This window comes from Oncorhynchus mykiss, chromosome 3 (assembly GCF_057628025.1).
Source record: "Oncorhynchus mykiss isolate SJ-2025 chromosome 3, ASM5762802v1, whole genome shotgun sequence".
NCBI lineage: Eukaryota > Metazoa > Chordata > Actinopteri > Salmoniformes > Salmonidae > Oncorhynchus > Oncorhynchus mykiss.
Genome location: NC_143024.1, coordinates 83,650,712 through 83,672,059, shown reverse-complemented (window position 1 = coordinate 83,672,059; position 21,348 = coordinate 83,650,712). Strand labels below are relative to the sequence as shown.

The 21,348-nt window shown below is 43.8% G+C and overlaps 1 protein-coding gene across 2 annotated transcripts in view; it reads right to left on the bottom strand.

The window, feature by feature from the left end:
• Nucleotides 1-19,784, bottom strand: part of LOC110520521 (SPRY domain-containing protein 7) — a 41,055-nt gene extending 21,271 nt beyond the window's left edge. The window contains exon 1 of one of the 2 annotated variants that reach the window (XM_090230299.1): nt 19,332-19,784. The gene's annotated coding sequence lies outside the window, so the exon portion shown is untranslated. Of the gene's footprint in view, nt 1-6,996; nt 7,742-19,331 lie in introns of those variants that run through there. The other variant, XM_090230300.1, reaches the window with a different exon arrangement.
• Nucleotides 19,785-21,348: the final 1,564 nt, after the last annotated feature.

Sequence of the window (21,348 nt, the reverse complement as noted above, 5' to 3'; positions counted from 1 at the left end):
AGAGACAGAAACATTTGGCCTGCTTTGTGTTTTTATTTTTGCCAAGGAAAACATCTCGATACGGGTATAGTCCTGCCCTACACAACACCGATATCAGAGATACACACCATAGACTACACAGTCTCACACATCATAGCCTAAACACAAACTCTGACAGTTTCTTCATTTCTCAAGACTTTACTAAAAAGGGGATGTGTGAAGTGACCTCTTCTCTCCACAGGTTTGCACCACTCTCAGCCTAGTGTGCAATCTCCCTATTCACTGTCAGGTAGGGCCCTTGTAACACTCCAAACACTAGGCCTAGATATACTGGGACACCCAACCCTAATACAGCACATGAAAATATACAGTTAAAAAAGTTTAGTATCAACTGAAAAACAGCACAAATCATATTTTTAATTCAATGAAAGTGTTGATGACTGAGGACACAAAAAAGGGAGTAAAAACACCTGGAAGCACGGCCATTGGATAATGCAGTAGAGGAAGCACGGCCATTGGATAATGCAGTAGAGGAAGCACAGCCATTGGATAATGCAGTAGAGGAAGCACGGCCATTGGATAATGCAGTAGAGGAAGCACGGCCATTGGATAATGCAGTAGAGGACGCACGGCCATTGGATAATGCAGTAGAGGACGCACGGCCATCGGATAATGCAGTAGAGGAAGCACGGCCATCGGATAATGCAGTAGAGGAAGCACGGCCATTGGATAATGCAGTAGAGGACGCACGGCCATCGGATAATGCAGTAGAGGAAGCACGGCCAAATGGATAATGCAGTAGAGGAAGCACAGCCATTGGATAATGCAGTAGAGGAAGCACGGCCATTGGATAATGCAGTAGAGGACGCACGGCCATTGGATAATGCAGTAGAGGACGCACGGCCATTGGATAATGCAGTAGAGGAAGCACAGCCATTGGATAATGCAGTAGAGGAAGCACGGCCATTGGATAATGCAGTAGAGGAAGCACGGCCATTGGATAATGCAGTAGAGGAAGCACAGCCATTGGATAATGCAGTAGAGGAAGCACGGCCATTGGATAATGCAGTAGAGGAAGCACGGCCATTGGATAATGCAGTAGAGGAAGCACGGCCATTGGATAATGCAGTAGAGGAAGCACAGCCATTGGATAATGCAGTAGAGGAAGCACGGCCATTGGATAATGCAGTAGAGGAAGCACAGCCATTGGATAATGCAGTAGAGGAAGCACGGCCATTGGATAATGCAGGAGGTATAAAATAATATAAAGCCAATCATGTAAATCTTGTAATTGTGATCATGAAAGTTGTATGCGAAGATGAACTCTAATTAAAAACAGAGTACCAGCCTTATCACAACCCTACACCAGTCCAGATGCATGTTGTGAACTGGGGGAGACATCCAGTCAAGGTTAGGGAGAGGGCTTCCCATACAACAAATTCCCATGACCAGTTTCTGCGTGTATATGGAGAAAAAGCATGCCACACACACACACACACACACACACACACACACACGTCCAGCCTCGCATAGCAAACATCTGTCTAGTAGTGTAAAAATCCTACGTTCACACCTGCACGTACAGAAAACCAAAACACACAAAATGTACACCAAACTTAGCTGACTTCCAAAACACTGCTCACTTCTGGCTCTAGGGGTTTCTCTTGTCACCTCACCACTTGAATAGAGCTGCTGCTGCTGCCTTCACCTCCCCTCAGTAGCCACTACAGGGCCAGAAAGCAATCAACAGGAAGTAGACAAAGCAGAAGCAGTGCGACGCCAGCCGTTTCAGAGCTGCGCCCAGACAGACACCTTGGCACCAGACCCACAGAGAAAACTACTAGTAACTGACTACCCTATGTACTGCAGCTCCATCACAACCCTCGCCTGGCCGTAAACACTGATACCAAACCAACGCCTGTCGCACTAGTAATCAACAGGAGTCATCATCTCACCATGTGCCATGTGAGGAGCAGTCCAGAGAACCAGCAGTGAGGGAGATTAAGATCCAAGTTCAGGGTGTCCGAGTGAGTGAGAGAATGGATTTACAAGCGACCCCCCCCCCCCCATCTAAACCACACACACTGCACCCTATCAACACACTTGGGCCAAAACTCTCACTCCTGACCCGTGTCTAAACAGTCCCTATCTTAAGAGTTGAGCTTGTCTGAAATGCTTTCCCACTAATGTGAGTCCTTTGTCAGTCCCTCCCCATCCCAAAAGCTGGGTTTGCACAAGGACCCCAAAATAGACACATTGAAACAAAAAAAACATTTGATATTTGTATTTATTAATCCACTGTTCCTGTTTGTGATGTACCAAGAGGGCCATGACGCTTCGTGATTCTGGGGGCCGGAGGAGGCACGACATCTGGTAACATCCCCAAACCCAGAGGGTTAGAGACAGAGAGAGAGATGTGAGAATATAACCATGGTGACATCTCCCCTACACAGTTGACTGACAGGATAGTACCCATCAAATAAAATAATATATGAGTGCTGCTCCTTTGAGTTATTCCCATAGTCAGCTTACAGTTATGGTGTGGCACCCATACAAACAATATGAATTATATATATTTTTTTTAATCCAGTTAAAACTCAAGGACTGCTTGTGCCACTGACTACAACCAGTGTAAAAAAATAAAAAATAAAAATGTAGGTTGATTGCTTGCTCGCTCCCTCACAGTGAAAAATACTAACTGGAAGGCTAAAGCTAAAAAAGTACAACACTATTTTCCAATTTTACTACATAATATTTGGGGCATATGAGTATTTTTAAGTAACTGAGGCAGCAATGTCTACTTGTTTCTTCCCTTCAGTCAAGCCTGAAGTGAATGGTAAAATACACAATGTGTTTCAATAGGATCGGAAGTCAAACTTAGTGGAGTATTAACCAGACAGCATTAGTTAATGTAATGGGTGATTTATTTTAATAAATGGCTACATTAATACCTTAAATATCGCATTTACACATCTAGTAAACCATCCCACTACATTTCGCACAGCAAAGCCATAGAATGTCAGCTATAGTGACCGCAACACATGTTGTCCATACAGACTGAGCTGTAGTTACTGTGATAAACCTTTTAGTAGAATATATACACTGACCAAAAATTATAAAAGGCAACATGTAAAGTCCACAGATTTGTTTACATCCCGGTTAGTGAGCATTTCTCCTTTGCCAAGACAATCCATCCACCTGATAGGTGTGGCATAACAAGAAGCTGATTAAAACATGATCATTACACAGGTGCACCTTGTGCGGGGGACCAAAGGCCTCTAAAATGTGCAGTTTTGCCCCACAAAAATGTCACAGATGTCTCAAGTTGAGGGAGCGTACAATTGGCATGCTGACTGCAGGAATGTCCACCAGAACTGTTGCCAGAGAATTTAATGTTAATTTCTCTACCACAAGCCACCTCCAATGTTGCTTGAGAGAATTTGTCATTACTTCACAACCTCAGACAAGGTGTAACCACGCCAGCCCAGGATCTCCACATCCGGCTTCTTCACCTGTGGGATCGTCTGACACCAGGCACCCGATGAAACTGAGGAGTATTTCTGTCTGTAATAAACCCCTTTTGTGGGGAAAAACTCATTCTGATCGGCTGGGCCTATGCCCTCCCAGGCACAGCCTGTAACTTTGAAATTGTTGCATTTATATTTTTGTTCAGTACACACAAAATATGAACTGCACTAACTTGTGCAAAGCTTTACAAAACCCTCAATGATATACAAATGGCATTATCACTTCACCAGTATAAAAATATTAGGACTTCAATACAATTGCTCAGCACACCAACCTGAGACATTGTTTTAAGTAGGGGGTGATGCATGCATGACACAAGCAACTTAATGTGTGAGTCAGTGTGTACATAACATACCTGTCTGCGTCTCTTTATGTATTGCTGTCTCGTCGCGATGTGCGTTTGGTCCTATATTTTTAATCCCAGCCCCCGCAGAAGGCCTTTTGTTAGGCAGTCATTGTTAATAAGAATTTGTTCTTAACTGACTATTTAAATAAAAACATGCTTCCAATGATAAGCACGTATCTGACATCAACAATAGCCATACACTTTACATAATACCAGTCACACTCCCAAAATAATAAAAACAAAAACATGGATTCTGCTCTGAACTGGTTAAAAAGTCTAAATTATCAGGACGTGTAAAGTAGTTTCCTGTTTTATGAGGGAGGCACCATGATAGCCTCTTTCTGGCCCGCCTGTGATACTGCAGTTGTGGAAGCACACCATGACAGAGCCCTGGAAAATAACCAACAAAACCTGTAAAAACCTGCTCGCATCATGGTGAATTTGAATACTACAGAGTTTGTACTGTATGGGGTGGTTCTCTATAGACCAGCTACCACACTTGTGAGCAGAGAGGAGGCACAACTCCACCAGGAAATGGGGGTGGGAGCCCATTTTGCCAGCGGGGCCTCAGAACACAGAATGATGAGTCACAGAATGTCATACTAATGTTCTAGAACTGCACAAACCCTCCGTGTTTCACTACCAGCCTACTCAACTGACTAATAATAAAGCAGATCCATTTCCTTCTTTTTTTTAAACAATGAGAGCTAGCACTAATATTTCACACATCCAAGAATAGTCATTACATTTATCGGCAACATAATTTAGCCTATGCTAATTTCAATCTACCTCCTGCAAATGCTGCTGTGCAAACACTTGAGGAAATGTATGATACAAAACTACTGTAGGATGTGAGCATTATATGTGCTGCATGTCTTGATACAGTAGCCTACACTGACTTATATTGCATTGGAGGGCTTCTTAGACACCAGTCTGCACTTACCAGTTTAAGTAAACAACCCAATAATCAAAAAGGGGGGGGGGGGGGGGGAGGTCACTTTCTATTACTAAAAAACAGTAAAGTACATTTCACATGGTGCATGACATTGTCCAAACACTCATACAAAACTAACACTTCTCTTCAAAATGACATTTTCGTTTGGAATGACAATGTGGAATCTTGATCATATGAAGTTTTGGCTTAAAAAAAAATGGAAGAAAAAAAAAGCCTCATGCATCACCTCCACAATGTGGTTTTCAGAGGGATTTTCCCTCATGCTGGGTTCAGCAGAGGTCACAGGAACAAAATGCCATCAGAACTACTCCCGTCTAAGTTCTGGGTTAAAAAAAAGAAGAAACTCCTATATGCTTTAACTGACTTAACTACACGGGCGGCCTAATTGATACAGAATGGAATACATCGTCTTTGTTGTGCAACAATGGTAGCAACAATATATATAGTCTTAGCTTCAAGTTTAACTGAGATTTCGCTGTATCAGTAATACACTCCCTGGATTAAACAGCAGCGAGTACATCTTTGGTTGTACTGTAGAGGACATGTACAGTTTAGACAACTCAGTTTTGTAAAATCTTTAGCATAACCCTAAGTAATCAATATATTGTTTCTGACAGGAAAAATCATTGAGACAAATGGGAAAAGTGTCATATGCAACTTTAAATAATTAATTACATTAGTAAAGCCTCAACTCTTGAGAATCCTGTGTATTTAAAAAAAATATTAATACACCACCCCCCACACACAAAATAAAATCTAGAGGAGCCTTTTTTTTTGTGCCTCAATTCAAAGCGCCTGGGACCGCTTGACGTGGAAAATGGCCCACGTTCACTCTTGTTAACCCCATTTTGACATCACATGACAGGGGAAGAAACATTTACATCAATTATGATAATTGCCAGTCGGGACAATTGACCCCCACTGCAGCGGCGACTAAGGGGGAAGTGCTGAGTAGTCACTTCGCTACAAGTGACTTTTTGTAGCAGGTTAGGAGAGCATTTTCACTAACCCTCACCCTTTTCCTAAACTTAACCTAATTCTCCTAACCTGCTACGTTAATTATCATAACCTGCTGCTTAATTCTTCTTACCGCTACAATAAAGTCATAGCTCTATCGAAGAAAAGTCGTAGCTGTATCAAAGTGGTGTTCATTGTTCTTTTTTCCCCTCAAATGATTGTTTAGCAAAAATATAAATTGTTTGGTGGAAAGGAGATCAGGATAAAAAGAAACGACTGAAAGAACAGTGGGTTATTCTGTATGAGCAGTGTAGTAGCTAAAGACAATGGTGAGGCAGGATTAAAAGAACGAGTGTAGTCATATATAATATATATTGTGGGAAAATAATATAATTTCCATGTTGAGTAGGACTACCATTTTTTCTAGTTTGAGATATGCGAGAGAGATACATGCATGTTCTACACACCGCCACGATTTCAGTAGTCTGAAAGACGGGGCAAAACAAGTATGACTCGTATGAGAGGCTACTTTACTGCATCTGACTCGTGCCAGCAAGCCGCCTCCTCATCCACAGAATAAATCCAAGTTCTTGAACTAGCAGTTTAAACTGCAGAAAAGGACTCACTCCGGTAGCAAACGTTACATTATAGCATACTTAATATTCAATGCAAATCATATTCTGGTACTGGTATCAGTCAGTCAATATTGAAACATTGTATCACAATCAAGCAGCCCTGACACTGCTCGTACAATGTGCAATTTGATTATCGTGTGCTCACGTACAGGATACAGTAGCCAAGAGTTTGGTAAAAAAAAAAATTGCACACTATGTTGTAATCACAGTCGTTACAATGTGGCACTCGCCTGACTGAGCAAACACGCCCTCTCACTCAAAGGCAAAACACGATAACTACAGCTGATATTATGTCCAATGCAAAAAAACAAAAAAAAACATCAAAAAAAAATGTAGGCTAATAAGTCACGATGAATCAAAAGAATGATAGCAAAACGTGGCAACTGTTCCGGCAGGCAAAATCAGACTACCTAAAACGTTACACGACGCAGCTAGTTACTCATAAAGGCAAATTGCATCGGGATGGTAAAAACAAACATGACAATCATTGAGCAAATACTGTAGACATCGTATGCCAAGCTGCTGGAATTGTCGATTTGCTAGTTGACTAACAAACGTTCTCTTGTTAGTTAAAACAGCAATCAATGGACACTTACCATAAAACGTTGTATAACGTTTTCAATCAAGCGAATCCACCAATGTTAACTTAGCTAGAAACGTGATAAAAACGTGAAACAAGTAAGACTTAAAATTCCTTAAAAAAAAATACATTTTTAAAAAATATGAATAAATCAAACATGAAAAGGTGTCCTCGGCTTTACAGAAAAATCCTTGCAGCGTTTTCAAGAGGTAGCCAACGATATGAAGATTCATCTCGCAGTGCATGTTGTTGACAGCGGTGCCGACTGGCTCTTCACTCCAGCGCCTCCCGCTTTCCCACCTCCCGCTCAAACGGAACGCTCTAAAATAGGACTAAAACGCAACAAAAAAAATCTAAATTCTACCGGTCATTCTCCACTCAATCGACCCTGAAATATTTTTTCTAAAATGTTTGGTTCTTTTTTTTAGAGAGGTCCACTTATTTTGTCGTAAATGCATTTATAAACGTTACATTTCAACAGACGCCAAGTCAGACACCAATTTCTTATCGCTGGTAATGCTAACGTTACAGTAGCTGGCTAACTATCTAACGTTTCCCCCAGTCCTGATACGACGTAGTCTTGGCCTTCTATCCCTTTTCTTTATCCATCGGTGTTCTTTTTTTAGGGATACTTTTTGTGTATATTTTTCCGAGTCTCCGAAAATAATGTCCGTCTCTTGCGACAGCTCCAGAGCTCGTCTTGCTTACACACTGCAGCCGCTCCTCTCAGCTGTTGAAGCAATCGCAGCTCACTCGAAAATGGCGCCGAAAGCTACCCTCTTCATTCAAATTCGTTAGAGCCACCCCTTCTCCCCATTGGGCATATGGGGAGTGTGCTCTGTGTAGCGGATTGGAGGAGAAAAATGCACTCTCAAATGATCTAGCAGCCCACGCAGCGTTCTCTTCAATGGCCAACGGAGGGGGGGAGTTAACGCTTTAGGACCTGAAAAAAAAGTATACAGCTCATATTAAAACGTAAAAACGTATAATAGCCTATATAGTCCTATTTCCACACTCGGGCTAAACACCAATGTTCCATTTAAACTCCGAAGTATTACTCAAATAAAGAAGAGGTGGTTGAAAGATAAGAATTCAGATAAAAAACGGATAATTTCCTGGTTGAACGTCAACAGCAAAAGAGCACGGTAGCCTACGAAATTCACCCTGACAAGGCGAACTGGTGATACTTTACTTACTCACGCAACGGGATGTAGACTCAGGCTACTTTCAAACCTTTCAACCGATCCAGACCAGATGTTTTTTTGCTTATGCAATTGATTTGAAGTAGGCAACACTTTGCTAAGAATGTCAGACTTCTTTTCTAACCTTCCTTTGAATTAAAGACTAATCAGACTGCAACTGCCAGACTAAATTATTGGGGAGGAGGGTATAGTCTGTGCCACGCATATATGTAAATTATGGACAACAGACGTAGAGGTGTGTATAGGGAAAGGGAAATAACCGCACTTTCTACCCACCAGCATGACAGCAGCACAGCGCTCGCTCACCCCAATGGTGATGATGCGCGGCACAACGTGGGGGTTGGGTTTGGAGGAGATCGGCGGGCGCCTCTCCGTCACTCCCGCTTAATTTCTGCCAGCCATGGCAACTTGCGAGTTTAGTCTATAGCCTTGAATAGCCCAGCCGAGACTAACTGAGTGACTTTGTGGGATCTATTCTCTTGCAACCTGCCTATAGCCGCCAATGCCACATTAGTTTAGATTCATAATTATCTTACATTGTATGATAGCCTGATTCTAAGAGATAATGTGTGAGAGGCCTATTATATAACTTTATGCTGAATTGTAGGCATAGCCTATACATAGGGTGGCTGTTTGGTTTGTGCTATACACCGAAATTCAATAAAACAGGGCCTGAGACTATGCACAGCTGTGTACAGACAGGCCAGGCCAGGACACGGTTGGGCTGAACAACCTGTCAATAAGCAGCCTGTTATCACCTCCTGCGCTGTGTGCACCTCGGACAAGATAAACACAGACAGCCATTTCATCCTAACACACACCTATTGTATCACCATTCTCCCACAGGCTCCCGAGTGGTGCAGTGGTCTAAGGCACTGCATCGCAGTGCTAGACGCGTCACTACAGACCCGGGTTCGATCCTGGGCAGTATCACAACTGGCCGTGATCGGCAGTCCCAAAGGGCGGCGCACAATTGGCCCAGTGTCTTCTGGGTTTGGGGAGTGTTTGGCCGGGGGGGCTTTACAAGTAGGCCGTCATTGTAAATACGAATTTGTTCTTAACTGACTTGCCTAGTTAAATAATAAAACAAATATATATAAAAAACACACACCTGTTATGTCTACAATACACCAGGGCCCTCAGCATTTGCCTCATTTGAAAAAGACACTCCTGAACTACTACACAGGAAGAAGAGAGCTAGGGTCAGGTGTGTAACATGGTGACGGGTACAAATACAGACCTACACTTAGGGTTGCAAAATCCTGGTAACTTTCCCCAAGTTCTCAGGTTTTCTAGAAATCCTGGTTTGAGGATTCCCGGAATTATAATAATCAGGAAATCCGGAATCCTCCAACCAGGAAAACAGGGGAATGTAGGGAACGTTACCAGATTTTTGCCACCCTAGACAGAGAGGTAGACATTTGTTTTTAGACAGGCACTCATGACAAACAGCTCGGATGACAACAGACAAATTGGAACTCATGTTTCTTATTACTTTAATCTAACAAAATTAGTAAATGAGTTTGTATTCTGCCATTGTCTTCCCAATCCTAATCTTTCTAAATTACATTCAGAAAACATACATTTAAAAAATACATAAAGCTGTTCAAACCAAATTGGTGGTCTAAGGCACTTACTTCTTTGCAGTGCTAGAGGCGTCACTACAGACCCGGATTCGATCCTGGGCTGTATCACAACCGGCCGGGATCGGGAGTCCCGTAGGGCGGCGCACAATTGGCCCAGCGTCGTCTGGGTTAGGGGACGGTTTGGCCGGGGGGGCTTTACAAGTAGGCCGTCAATGTAAATAAGAATTTGTTCTTAACTGACTTGCCTAGTTAAATAAAATAATAAATAAACTTCATCTGATTATCAAACAAGCGTTTGAGTTCTCAGTAAAATCTTTCTCAGTAAAAGGCAGTACACTTTGAGAGAGAGAGAGAGAGAGAGAGAGAGAGAGGACATGCATTCATTGTGTACATGCCTGCTGGTACAGTGTGGACAATGAGACTGGAAGGGGAAAAAATGCTTGTTTACAGATAAACTGGTTTGGACAGGAAGCCTGTTAGGAGGAGCTCCATGTTGTTAAACAGGCGTGTGGAGATTCAGGGATGACCCAGCTAAAACACCCCCATGGCCTGGAGGGAAAACTCTGATGCTAGCCTAAGTTTACCCACAAGACAACACACGCACACAACTTACCAGCTATCTACAGGATCAATACACTTCAGTTAAATGCTGTGTTTCTCACAAAGTGAAAAAGAAGAGGAGAAAAGTCAGAGAATAAGAGGGAGTATGCGAGCGAAACAAATTCACCACCATTGCTAAAAGGTTAAAAGCAACTAGTTGGACAAGAAGATGCTGTTTACTTCTTAGCTTCATGACATAAATCTAGGAGATAGTGTGAGGAGTAGGCCTATGGGTCTCCCTTTACTACCAGCTGTACACAGTAGCCTTGCCCAAGCCATCCCCTGGAATACTACACAGTTTGTTCTGCATTGTGTCACTGTCACATGAGCACACAGTGCACACACTGCCTTGCATTAAGGAGGGAGAGATCCTTATGACTCACGAAAACAAGAGTCACATGTCACCACACAAATGAACCATGCTACTCACACTGTTGTTATCCACAGGGTTTATTTTTTCCCTCGCAGGGGCACTAAATGAAATCACATCATAATGCATCTCTTCACTAGCGGAGGTTTGGAACATACGGGGTGGGGTGGGGTGGGGTGGGGGGGGGGGGGACTCTCCCCTGCCTCCTTCCCCTGATGGGTGTTAGTGAGTTCGTGAGTGAGAGTGAGAGAGAACAACAGCAACAGTGTGGTGGTGGCAGAAGAGCAGTTCAGGCACAGTGGGACGACCCAGCACACAGTTGGCCACGCTGGGGAGGCTGATTTAGCCTCTGATGTAATTTGATTTCATGTTAGAAGACTTGCGTGTATGGCCTGGCTGGCTGTAACACTCAGCTGCTTCTCATTGGACAAGTACTTGGTTTTGAGGGTTGCTTTTTCCTCAAGTGACTCTGAGGATGGCCTCCTTCACACTGCAAACAGACACAGGACGACATCGCACCACAAAGGGAAAATTGATGTTGGCAACAGGGGAGTTCACAACACTCTTGCAGTGTCTCATGCAAACATGCATAATACATGTCGGCACACACACACACAAAGCAAGGTTTGGCTTGACGCCCTGACATGGCCTAGTGTGCATATAAGATCATGATGTTTTGGTTTCTCTACCTCCATCTGACCATCCCTCCCTCGGTCCAGTCATCCATCGTACAGTTTGTTAACCTGGTTGTCCTACCGGTCCCTTATCCAGCCATCCACAACTTAGCCATGACAGGGTGGCAGCCATGGCCCTCTGATGAACCATCCAACAGGAAAAGTGATAATACAGCACCAAGATCGAATCCTACTACACTGGTTCTGACGCTCGTCAGATGTGGCATGGCTTGCAAACTATCACGGATTACAAAGGGAAACCCAGCCGAGAGCTGTCCAGTGACGCAAGCCTCTCAGGTAAGCTAAATACCTTCAATGCTCGCTTTGAGGAAAGCAACACTGAACCATGCATGAGAGCACCAGCTGTTCCAGATGACTATGTAATCACGCTCTCCATGTGAGTAAGACCTTCAAATAGGTTAACATTCACAAGGCGGATTACCAGGACTTGTACTCCAAGCATGCACTGACCAGCTGGCAAGTGTCTTCACTGACATTTTCAGCCTCTCCCTGACCCAATCTGTAATAACTACATGTTTCAAGCAGACCACTCTAGTTCCTGTGCCCAAGAAAACTAAGGTAACCTGTCTAAACGACTATCGCCCTGTAGCACTCACTTCTGTAGCTATGAAATTCTTTGAAAGACTGGTCATGGCTCACATCAACACCATCAACCCAAACACCTTCAACCCATTCCAATTGGCATACCGTCCAAACAGATCCACAGATGACACAATCTCTATTGCACTCCACACTGCCCTTTCCTACCTGGACAAAAGGAACAACTACGTGAGAACGCTGTTCACTGAGTAAAGCTCAGCGTTCAACACCATAATGCTCTCTAAATTCATCACTAAGCTAAGGACCCTGGGATTAAACACCTGCATCTGTAACTGGATCCTGGACTTCCTATCGGCCGCCCCCAGGTGGTCAGGGTAGGCAACAACACATCCACCATGCTGACCTTTCAGCACGGGGGCCCCTCAGGGCCGGTGCCTAGTCCCCTCCTGTACTACCTGTTCACCCACGACTGCGTGGCTGTGCACATCTCCATCGGCATCTTTAAGTTTACTGTTGACATGATGGTGGTAGGCTTGATCACCGATGACGATAAGACACCCTTCATGGAGGAGGTCAGAGACCTGGCAGTGTGGTGCCAGGACAACAACCTCTCCCTCAACATCAGCGAGACAAAGGAGCTGATCGTGGACTACAGGAAACAGAGGGCTGAGCTCGCCCCCATTCACATCGACAGGGCTGTAGTGGAGCGGGTCGAGAGTTTCAAGTTCCTAGGTGTCCACATCACTAAGGACCTATCATGGTCCAAACACACCAACACAGTCATGAAGAGGGTACGACAACGCCTCTTTTCCATCAGGAGGCTGAAAAGACTTGGCATGGGCAATCAGATCCTCAAAAAGTTTTACAGCTGCACCATTGAGAGCATCTTGACTGGTTGCTTCGCCGCTTGGTATGGCAACGAATAGACGATTTAGTCTAAATAGAGTAATAAACAGAGGGGAGTAATGGCTTGTTTACAGAGTAGAGTCAACTCCAGATAAATGCCATATGGTTGGGGGCTCATGTGGCCTTTGTGCGCACTAAACACTAAACTTGTGCATACAGATATCAGATGCAATTTTTTAAAGAAAAGGTTCATTTTAATGGGGACTGGTGAAACGCAGTGTGCAGTTTACTCCTTACATTATTACTACATTATTACATACAGTGCATTCGGAAAGTATTCAGACCCCTTGACTTTTTCTACATTCTGTTACGTACAGCCTTATTCTAAAATGTATTAAATGCATTTTTTCTCATTAATCTACACACAATACCCCATAATGACAAAGCAAAAACAGATTTTAGAATAAAGACAAAACCCATAAATACCTTATTTCTATAAGTATTCACACCCTTTGCTATGAGACTCGAAATTGAGCTCAGGTGCATCCTGTTCCCATTGATCATCCTTGAGATGTTTCTACAACTTGATTGGAGTCCACCTGTGGTGAATGTAATTTATTGAAAAGTTTGTGGTCATTCGCACATCCTTAAAAACGTAGGTGCTGGACTAATAAAGAATACTAGTATAGAAAAAGAAGGCCCGCACATGGTTAAAGCTCCCAATTCACTGCTTTATTTGTTATTTATTTAACCTTTATTTAAATGGCAAGTCAGTTAAGAAAAATGTTTTATTCACAATGACGGCCTACCGGGGAACAGTGCCTTATTCAGGGGCAGAACAACTGATTTTTACCTTGTCAGCTCGGGGATTCAATCCAGCAACTTTTCGGCTCTAACCACTAGACTACCTGCCGCCCCATGTTTTATATCAAGGGGAAAATGACATAGTATCTGACAATATGTACAGTATTGTGTTATTCTACTGGCAACTTTAACATTCTCCTCTCCGTGCTGCTCTGCCATGTTTTTTTCCTTCTCCTCCTCCCACTTACTGATAACGTTTCGATCCGAAACCGAGTGTTCACATCCCAAAATATACACATTTCACCTCACATGACCATTGAGGACATGACACATGACCATTGAGGACATGACACATGACCATTACGGACATGACACATGACCATTACGGACATGACACGTGGTTGGTGCAAAAAACATTTGTATATCTCTAATAATTAAATAACAATGAGATGGGTGCATGTAATGGTTCCAGAAAATAATATATATATATACAAAATGTCCAAGTGGGTAACCTGGAAGGCAAGACAAATCAAAGTGAAGTAACATATTCAGGTAAGAAATGGTCTGATATCAAACTCTTGATTCAGACCTCTAGGAGACATGGTACAAATGTAATTGATTGGACATGATTTGAAAAGGCACTCACTTGTCTAAATAAGGTCCCACAGTTGACAGTGCATGTTAGAGCAAAAACCAAGCCATGTCAAAGGAATTGTCCGTAGAGCTCCGAGACAGGAATGTGTCGAGGCATAGATCTGGGGAAGGGTACCGAAACATTTCTGCAGCATTGAAGGTCCCCAAGAATACAGTGTCCTTCATCATTCTTAAATGGAAGTAGTTTCAAACCACCAAGACTCTGCCTAGAGCTGGCCTCCCAGCCAAACTGAGCAATTGGGGGAGAAGGGCCTTGGTCAGGGAGGTGACCAAGAACCCGATGGTCACTCTGACAGAGCTCCAGAGTTCCTCTGTGGAGATGTGAGAATCTTCCAGAAGGACAACCATCTCTGCAGCACTTCACCAATCAGGCCTTTATGGTAGAGTGGCCAGACGGAAGCCACTCCTCAATTAATGGCACATGACTGACCGCTTGGAGTTTGCCAAAAGGCACTCTCAGAACATGAGAACAAGATTTTCTGGTTTGATGAAATCAAGATTGAACTGGCCTGAAAGCCAAGCGTCACATCTGGAGGAAACCTGGCACCATCCCTACGGTGAAGCATGGTGGTGGCAGCATCATACTGTGGGTGTCTCACTTCTGTCATCATAAAGTGCGTTGAGAGACTAGTCAAGGATCCTATCACCTCCAACCTACCTGTCATCCTAGACCCACTTCAATTTGCTTACCGCCCCAATAGGTCCAAAGACGATGCAATTGCCATCACATTAATAAACTGCCCTATCCCATCTGGACAAGAGAAATACCTATGTAAGAATGCTGTTCATTGACTACAGCTCAGCATTCAACACCATAGTACACTCCAAACTCATCATTAAGCTTGAGTCCCTGGGTCTTGACCCCGCCCTGTGCAACTGGGTCCTGGAATTTCTGACAGGCTGCCCCAGGTGGTGAAGGTAGGAAACAACATCTTAACTCCGCTGATCCTCAACACTCAGGCCCCACAAGGGTGCGTTCTCAGCCCCCTCCTGTACTCCCTGTTCACCCATGACTGTGTGGCCGTGCACACCTCCAACTCAATTATCAAGTTTGCAGACGACACAACAGTGGTAGGCTTGATTACCAACAACAACAAGACAGCCTACAGGGAGGAGGTGAGAGTGTGGTGTCCGGAAAATTTCCTCTCACTCAATGTCAGCAAAACAAAAGAGATGATCATGGACTTCAGGAAACAGAAAAGGGAGCACCCCCCTATCCATATTGATGGGACAGCAGTTGAGAAGGTGGCATTTTTTTAATTCCTCGGTGTACATATCACCAAAAAACTGAAATGGACCACAGTCGTGCCTCTTCAAACTCAGGAGGCTGAAAAAATTGGGCTTGTCACCGAAAACCCTCACTAACTTTTACAGGTGCACAATCGAGAGCATCCTGTTGGGCTGTATCACCGCCTGGTACGGCAACTGCACCGCCCACATCCACAGGGATCTTCAGAGGGTGGTGTGGTCTGCACAAAGCATCACTGGTGGCAAACTAACTGCCCTCCAGGACACCTACAACTCCTGATGTCACAGGAAGGCAAAAAATATCATTAAGGACAATAACCACCCGAGGCACTGCCTGTTCACCCCACTTCCATCCAGAAGGCGAGGTCAGTACAGGTGGATCAAAGCTGGGACAGAGAGATTGAAAAACAGCTTCTATCTCAAGGCCATCAGATTGTTAAACAGCCATCACTAGCACAGACGGGCGGCTGCCTACCTACAGACTTGATATCATTGGCCACTTTAATAAATGGAACACTAGTCACTTTAATAATGCCGCTTTAAGAATGTTTACATATCTCACATTACTCATCTCATATGTATATACTGTATACTGCATCCTACACTATATATTATATACAAATTCCACAACAAAACCTAATACACACAATCTAGAAAAGGAATGGGATAAGAATATATACATTTAAAATACATAGATGAGCAGTGACACAGCGGGGAAGATGCAATATGCATCTTACCCGCTGTGTCACTGCTCATCTATGTATTTTATATGTATATATTCTTATCCCATTCCTTTTCTAGATTGTGTGTATTAGGTTTTGTTGTGGAATTTGTTAGATATTAGGTTTGTTGTGAAATTGTTAGATACTGCTGCACTGTCAGATCTAGAAGCATAAGCATTTCGCTACACTCACAATAAAATCTGCTAACCATGTGTATGTGACCAATACAATTTGATTTGATGTTTTTCAGCGGCAGGGACTGGGAGACTAGTCAGGATTGAGGGAAAGATGAATGGAGAAAAGTACAGAGCCCTTGATGAAAACCTGCTCCAGAGCGCTCAGGACCTCAGACTGGGGCGAAGGTTCACCTTCCAACAGGGCAACGACCCTAAGCACATGTAACAGTATAATTTTAGACCATCCCCTCGTCCATACCCGGGCGCGAACCAGGGACCTTCTGCACACATCAACAACAGTCACCCACGAAGCGTCGTTACCCATCGCTCCACAAAAGCCGCGGCCCTTGCAGAGCAAGGGGAACTACTACTTCAAGGTCTCAGAGCAAGTGACGTCACCGATTGAAACGCTATTTAGCGCACACTGCTAACTAAACTAGCCGTTTCACATCCGTTACACTCACCCCCCTTTTGACCTTCCTCCTTTTTCCGCAGCAACCAGTGATCCGGGTCAACAGCATCAATGTAACAGTATAATTTTAAACCGTCCCCTCGCGCGAACCAGGGACCCTCTGCACACATCAACAGTCACCCTCGAAGCATCGTTACCCATCGCTCCACAAAAGCCGCGGCCCTTGCAGAGCAAGGGGAACTACTACTTCAAGGTCTCAGAGCAAGTGACGTCACCGATTGAAACGCTATTTAGAGCACACTGCTAACTAAACTAGCCATTTCACATCCGTTACACACACCACCAAGACAACACAGGAGTGGCTTCGGGACAAGTCTCTGAGTAGCCCAGCCAGAGCCCGGACTTGGACCCAATCGAACATCTCAGGAGAGACCTGAAAACAGCTGTGCAGCATTGCTCCTCTTTAATTTTAGAATAAGGCTGTAACATAACAAAATGTGGACAAAGTCAAGGGGTCTGAATACTTTCCGAATGCACTGTATGTGAGCACACACTCATAGGCCTTCATAAATGCATATCACATAACCTGTCCCTATTGCACTTGTTTGTATCTGAAGACCTCTTTGTCTCTGTGTGTCCCAGAGAGAGTGCACTAAAGAGACAGTCCAATAAGCCCTCTATTGATGTGTGCCTGGTGCCCCTCCCCCACCCGGGTGCCCCTCCCCCTCCCCCTAAAGACATCTGTAGCAGCTGCCCCCTTGTACTCCTGTCAGCAGGGCAGGGGATGGGGTGGTGTGTGGAGGGGTTAGAGGGGGCGTGTTAGGGCACCTCCCCTTTGGGAGGGGGCCAACCCGCACACTTGTGCAACATCACATTCATGAATGGCTAATAGTCGCTATCAGGTCACCCTGAAAACACAACATCGACCTCTGACCCCTTTTTAGCACAAAGCCAGTACACTGGTCATACTAGCCCCTGATGAATCTTTCTCTCTCTCTCTCTCTCTCTCACACACACACACACACACACACACACACACACACACAGGTTTCATTTTAGTACTTTCCTTACATAACTGACACACTAGTTGAATTGGCAGCTAGTAAAAAATAACTGCCCTAGACATTCATATTATGTCTAGTATAAAAACCAAACATTTCTAAAGTGTGTCTATCACTATCAGCATAGAAAACATACCTTTTTACATGCTAAATTATATCACATGCGTGGCAAAGCTAAGGACTTGCAGCACAAGTAGCCACAGTCTAGCTGTGGATTCTCCCCCCCCCCACACACACACACACACACACACACACACATCACATTAAGCGTGCAAAATGCCAGGAGTACAAATGCCATTATACACAGCCAGGGTGCTTGGGAGAGAAGCCTGACAAACTTCTCCTTGGCCCTTTCTCAAACGATTTAGAAATATACAGCGAATATTACCTTTCATGTTTCACACAACTTCATAGACCAAACAATGGGTAGGTGCAAACACTTGTTTCATTGGTGAATAAGTTTAGGAGTAAGCCTTTTGGCGGTCTGAATTCTGAAATGCGCTGAACTCCTGCGGAAGTCCCGCCTTCCTACTTCTGTACCTCGATGATGTAACCACTTTCCAAATATAGTGTGTTGCCGATGGTTAAGCGGCTTTACCTCTGGCGGAGGCCGCTGTCAGTTAGACGACGTCACTGGGATCGTGTTATTATTGTAAACAGCCCGCCTGCTTTCCACTGACGCTCTCTGCCGAGCGGACTATCCCCAGTCCTTTGTTCGCACAGTGAAAATACTAGCGCGACAAAGCAAAGGGACAAGAACTGTTTGTCTGCGCTAGTGGTGGATTAGAACACGGGACAACGTTTAAATCCAAGACAGAAAGAGAGTTTTGTGAATAAATGACAAGTGGTAGAAATGTATTTGGAGTTGCGGCATGTTGATTATCAATGTAGTAGCCTATTCCTTTAAACCGGCTACTCGCTATAATAGCCTACACGGCAACCCTTTTATATTCGGTCTATTCTAGAAAAAAAAAACTATATGCACGAATGCCAATTGAGTATCCTAAAATAAAGGCTGAAGAATTAGATCCAAAATGGGTATTTAGGCCTACCAATTATAGGCCTACTGTTGTCAGACATTGCAAGATGACAAGACACCACAAGTAAACAAGACAATGCCACCAGTGTTATCCACGTAAAGAGATTAGTTAATGGCAAATTCCGTTCCAACTCAAAACAAATGAATCAACTTGGCTTCAATAAGGTACAGGTCAGAGTTATTTATTAAAGGAGATCGAAATTCAAGATGAATCTGATGGCACTTTGTGTCCAATTTCCAAGGAAAACAAAGCGCGAACAACCTATAAACATATGCTCAACATTTCCTTTAAACATTTAAATCCACCAAGGGGGTGCAACTGGCTAGATCGACGACACAACCCCGGCATCAAAAGAAAAAAGTTGAAAGAGTATATGAATGGTTAATGACACTTACTATGCGCCTTGGAGACGAGTGTTCGAGTGGGGTCACACAGCGCAACTCGCTGGAAGATATACTTAATCATATCCTCTCGATATTTTCATCCACTTGACAGCAAGGATCCATGTTCAGAGTAAGTGCAGTTTCAGCAGGCTTCAAGGAAGTTGTTCTTTTGTTCCAGTATTTATAGGTTGCGTCAATGTTGCGAAAAGGGGGAGGCGGAGCGGTGGCACAAGAGAGCGAGCGAGAAGCAAAAAGAAACAGACTATGAGCGCAAAACATTCGAGTCTGGATCGCACGATGTAGTCATAAAAAACCTTATTCAAAATCCCAGACAAAATTGTCTGATCAGATCACATGCTCTCGGACGACCAGCATCCCTCCAAACTCCAACAGACACGAGTGAAAAGCCCCATCACCACCAACGGTATGGTCTACCGGGCGCTCGCCGTGCGCATCGGAGACTGTGGAGTCCTAGCTGGCCGGCAGTCAGATATAGGACCGGGAAATGCACAGAGACGCCACATGCAGACCAAATTCTTCCTACAGCATCGTGATGACTCACTGACCCAACGTATAGGCTAGGCTGAAGGTGTTCATACTCCAGTGGTTGGCAAGCTGGATAGCTCCATGGAGTCTCCGTGGAGGGAGGAAACAATTCCAGTTTAAGCTTTAAAGGGATACTTCGGTATTTTGGCATGATGAACTCATGGATACAATTGTTATATATCTGTGTCCAGTATGAAAGAAGTTCGATATAGTTTCGCTGGCCAATGCTAACTAGCGTTAGCGCAATTACTTGAAGTATATGGGCATATACTAGCATGCTAGCATTCCAGTCCCAGAGACCCATAGACTACCAGTCATTGCGCTAACGCTAATTAGCAGTTTCCTTCAAACTGCATGCAGAGACATACAAATGATAGGCCTATCCATGAGTTAATCTGACTCTTGGGAATTAGATAAAGGGCCTCAATGCCAAAATCCCTAAATAGCCCTTTGAGCACTATAACTTGTTTTCATATAGGCTATCACAACATGGAAATTGTGTTGAGTAGCATTGAATTGTTAAATCGAATAGCCTGCAAAAGATTGTTCAGAGTGTCCTAAAATCAAAAGGTGAGCTGTCCGTTTCCCGCCATTACTGTTGCGTCATGAAGTTCACTCATGACAGTGTTGCCTTCAACACGAAGCCATGTTCTCATCTCGCCATTTCATTTGTCAAAGATGACAGGCAATAGACGTGAGGGAAATTACTCAGACATCACTGCATCCATAGGATATCTTTGTATATCCACAAAATAAAAATATTATGGCAAAATTACGGTCTATGCTTTTACGCAAATGCTGTAAAAGCATTTACGCAGTCTATTCTATTGAATCAAAGTTTTCTTGGCCGCGTAGACCGTTTGGAAGTTGTAATAGGCCTAGTGGGTGCAGCGAAATGATTTAATTAGGCCTACTAGCTCCCATAAAGATGCATTAGGCCTAACTAACAATGAAAAATCCATATAGGCTGGAACTTGAGGTAAATGAAACATACAAAAGAGTCGAACCTGTGTGGAATAGTGAAACAACATTATCTGCAACGCCACGCCCATAGAATTAGGAATTAGAAGACTACTAGTAATTTAATAGGATCTATATGGCTGCGCCCCACTGATGACAGAACAATAACCACCTGCTTCGAGCATACTGCTCCATCTCTCCAAACGCACCATCTATCCAAGCGCACCACAGAAACTTCAATAGGCTATTACAGGCTATGCGTCCCCTCAAGTATTATCCATGGCCCATAAATAACTAAACGGGGGGATAGTGAGCAAAAAGGCTAGACTGCCCTCTAACATGATAACAATCCTCAAAAATCCCCAATTTAATTTAGATAATAGGCTACAACGGACCCGCACGTGCAAACGTAGTGTACGTTGATCGAACTGTCCAATTGTGTGAATAATAAAATACCAGTGTCCTTTCAGAGCGACTGGTCCCTGTTAGATCACCGTTACATCGTTCAGAAAAATATTGCTCA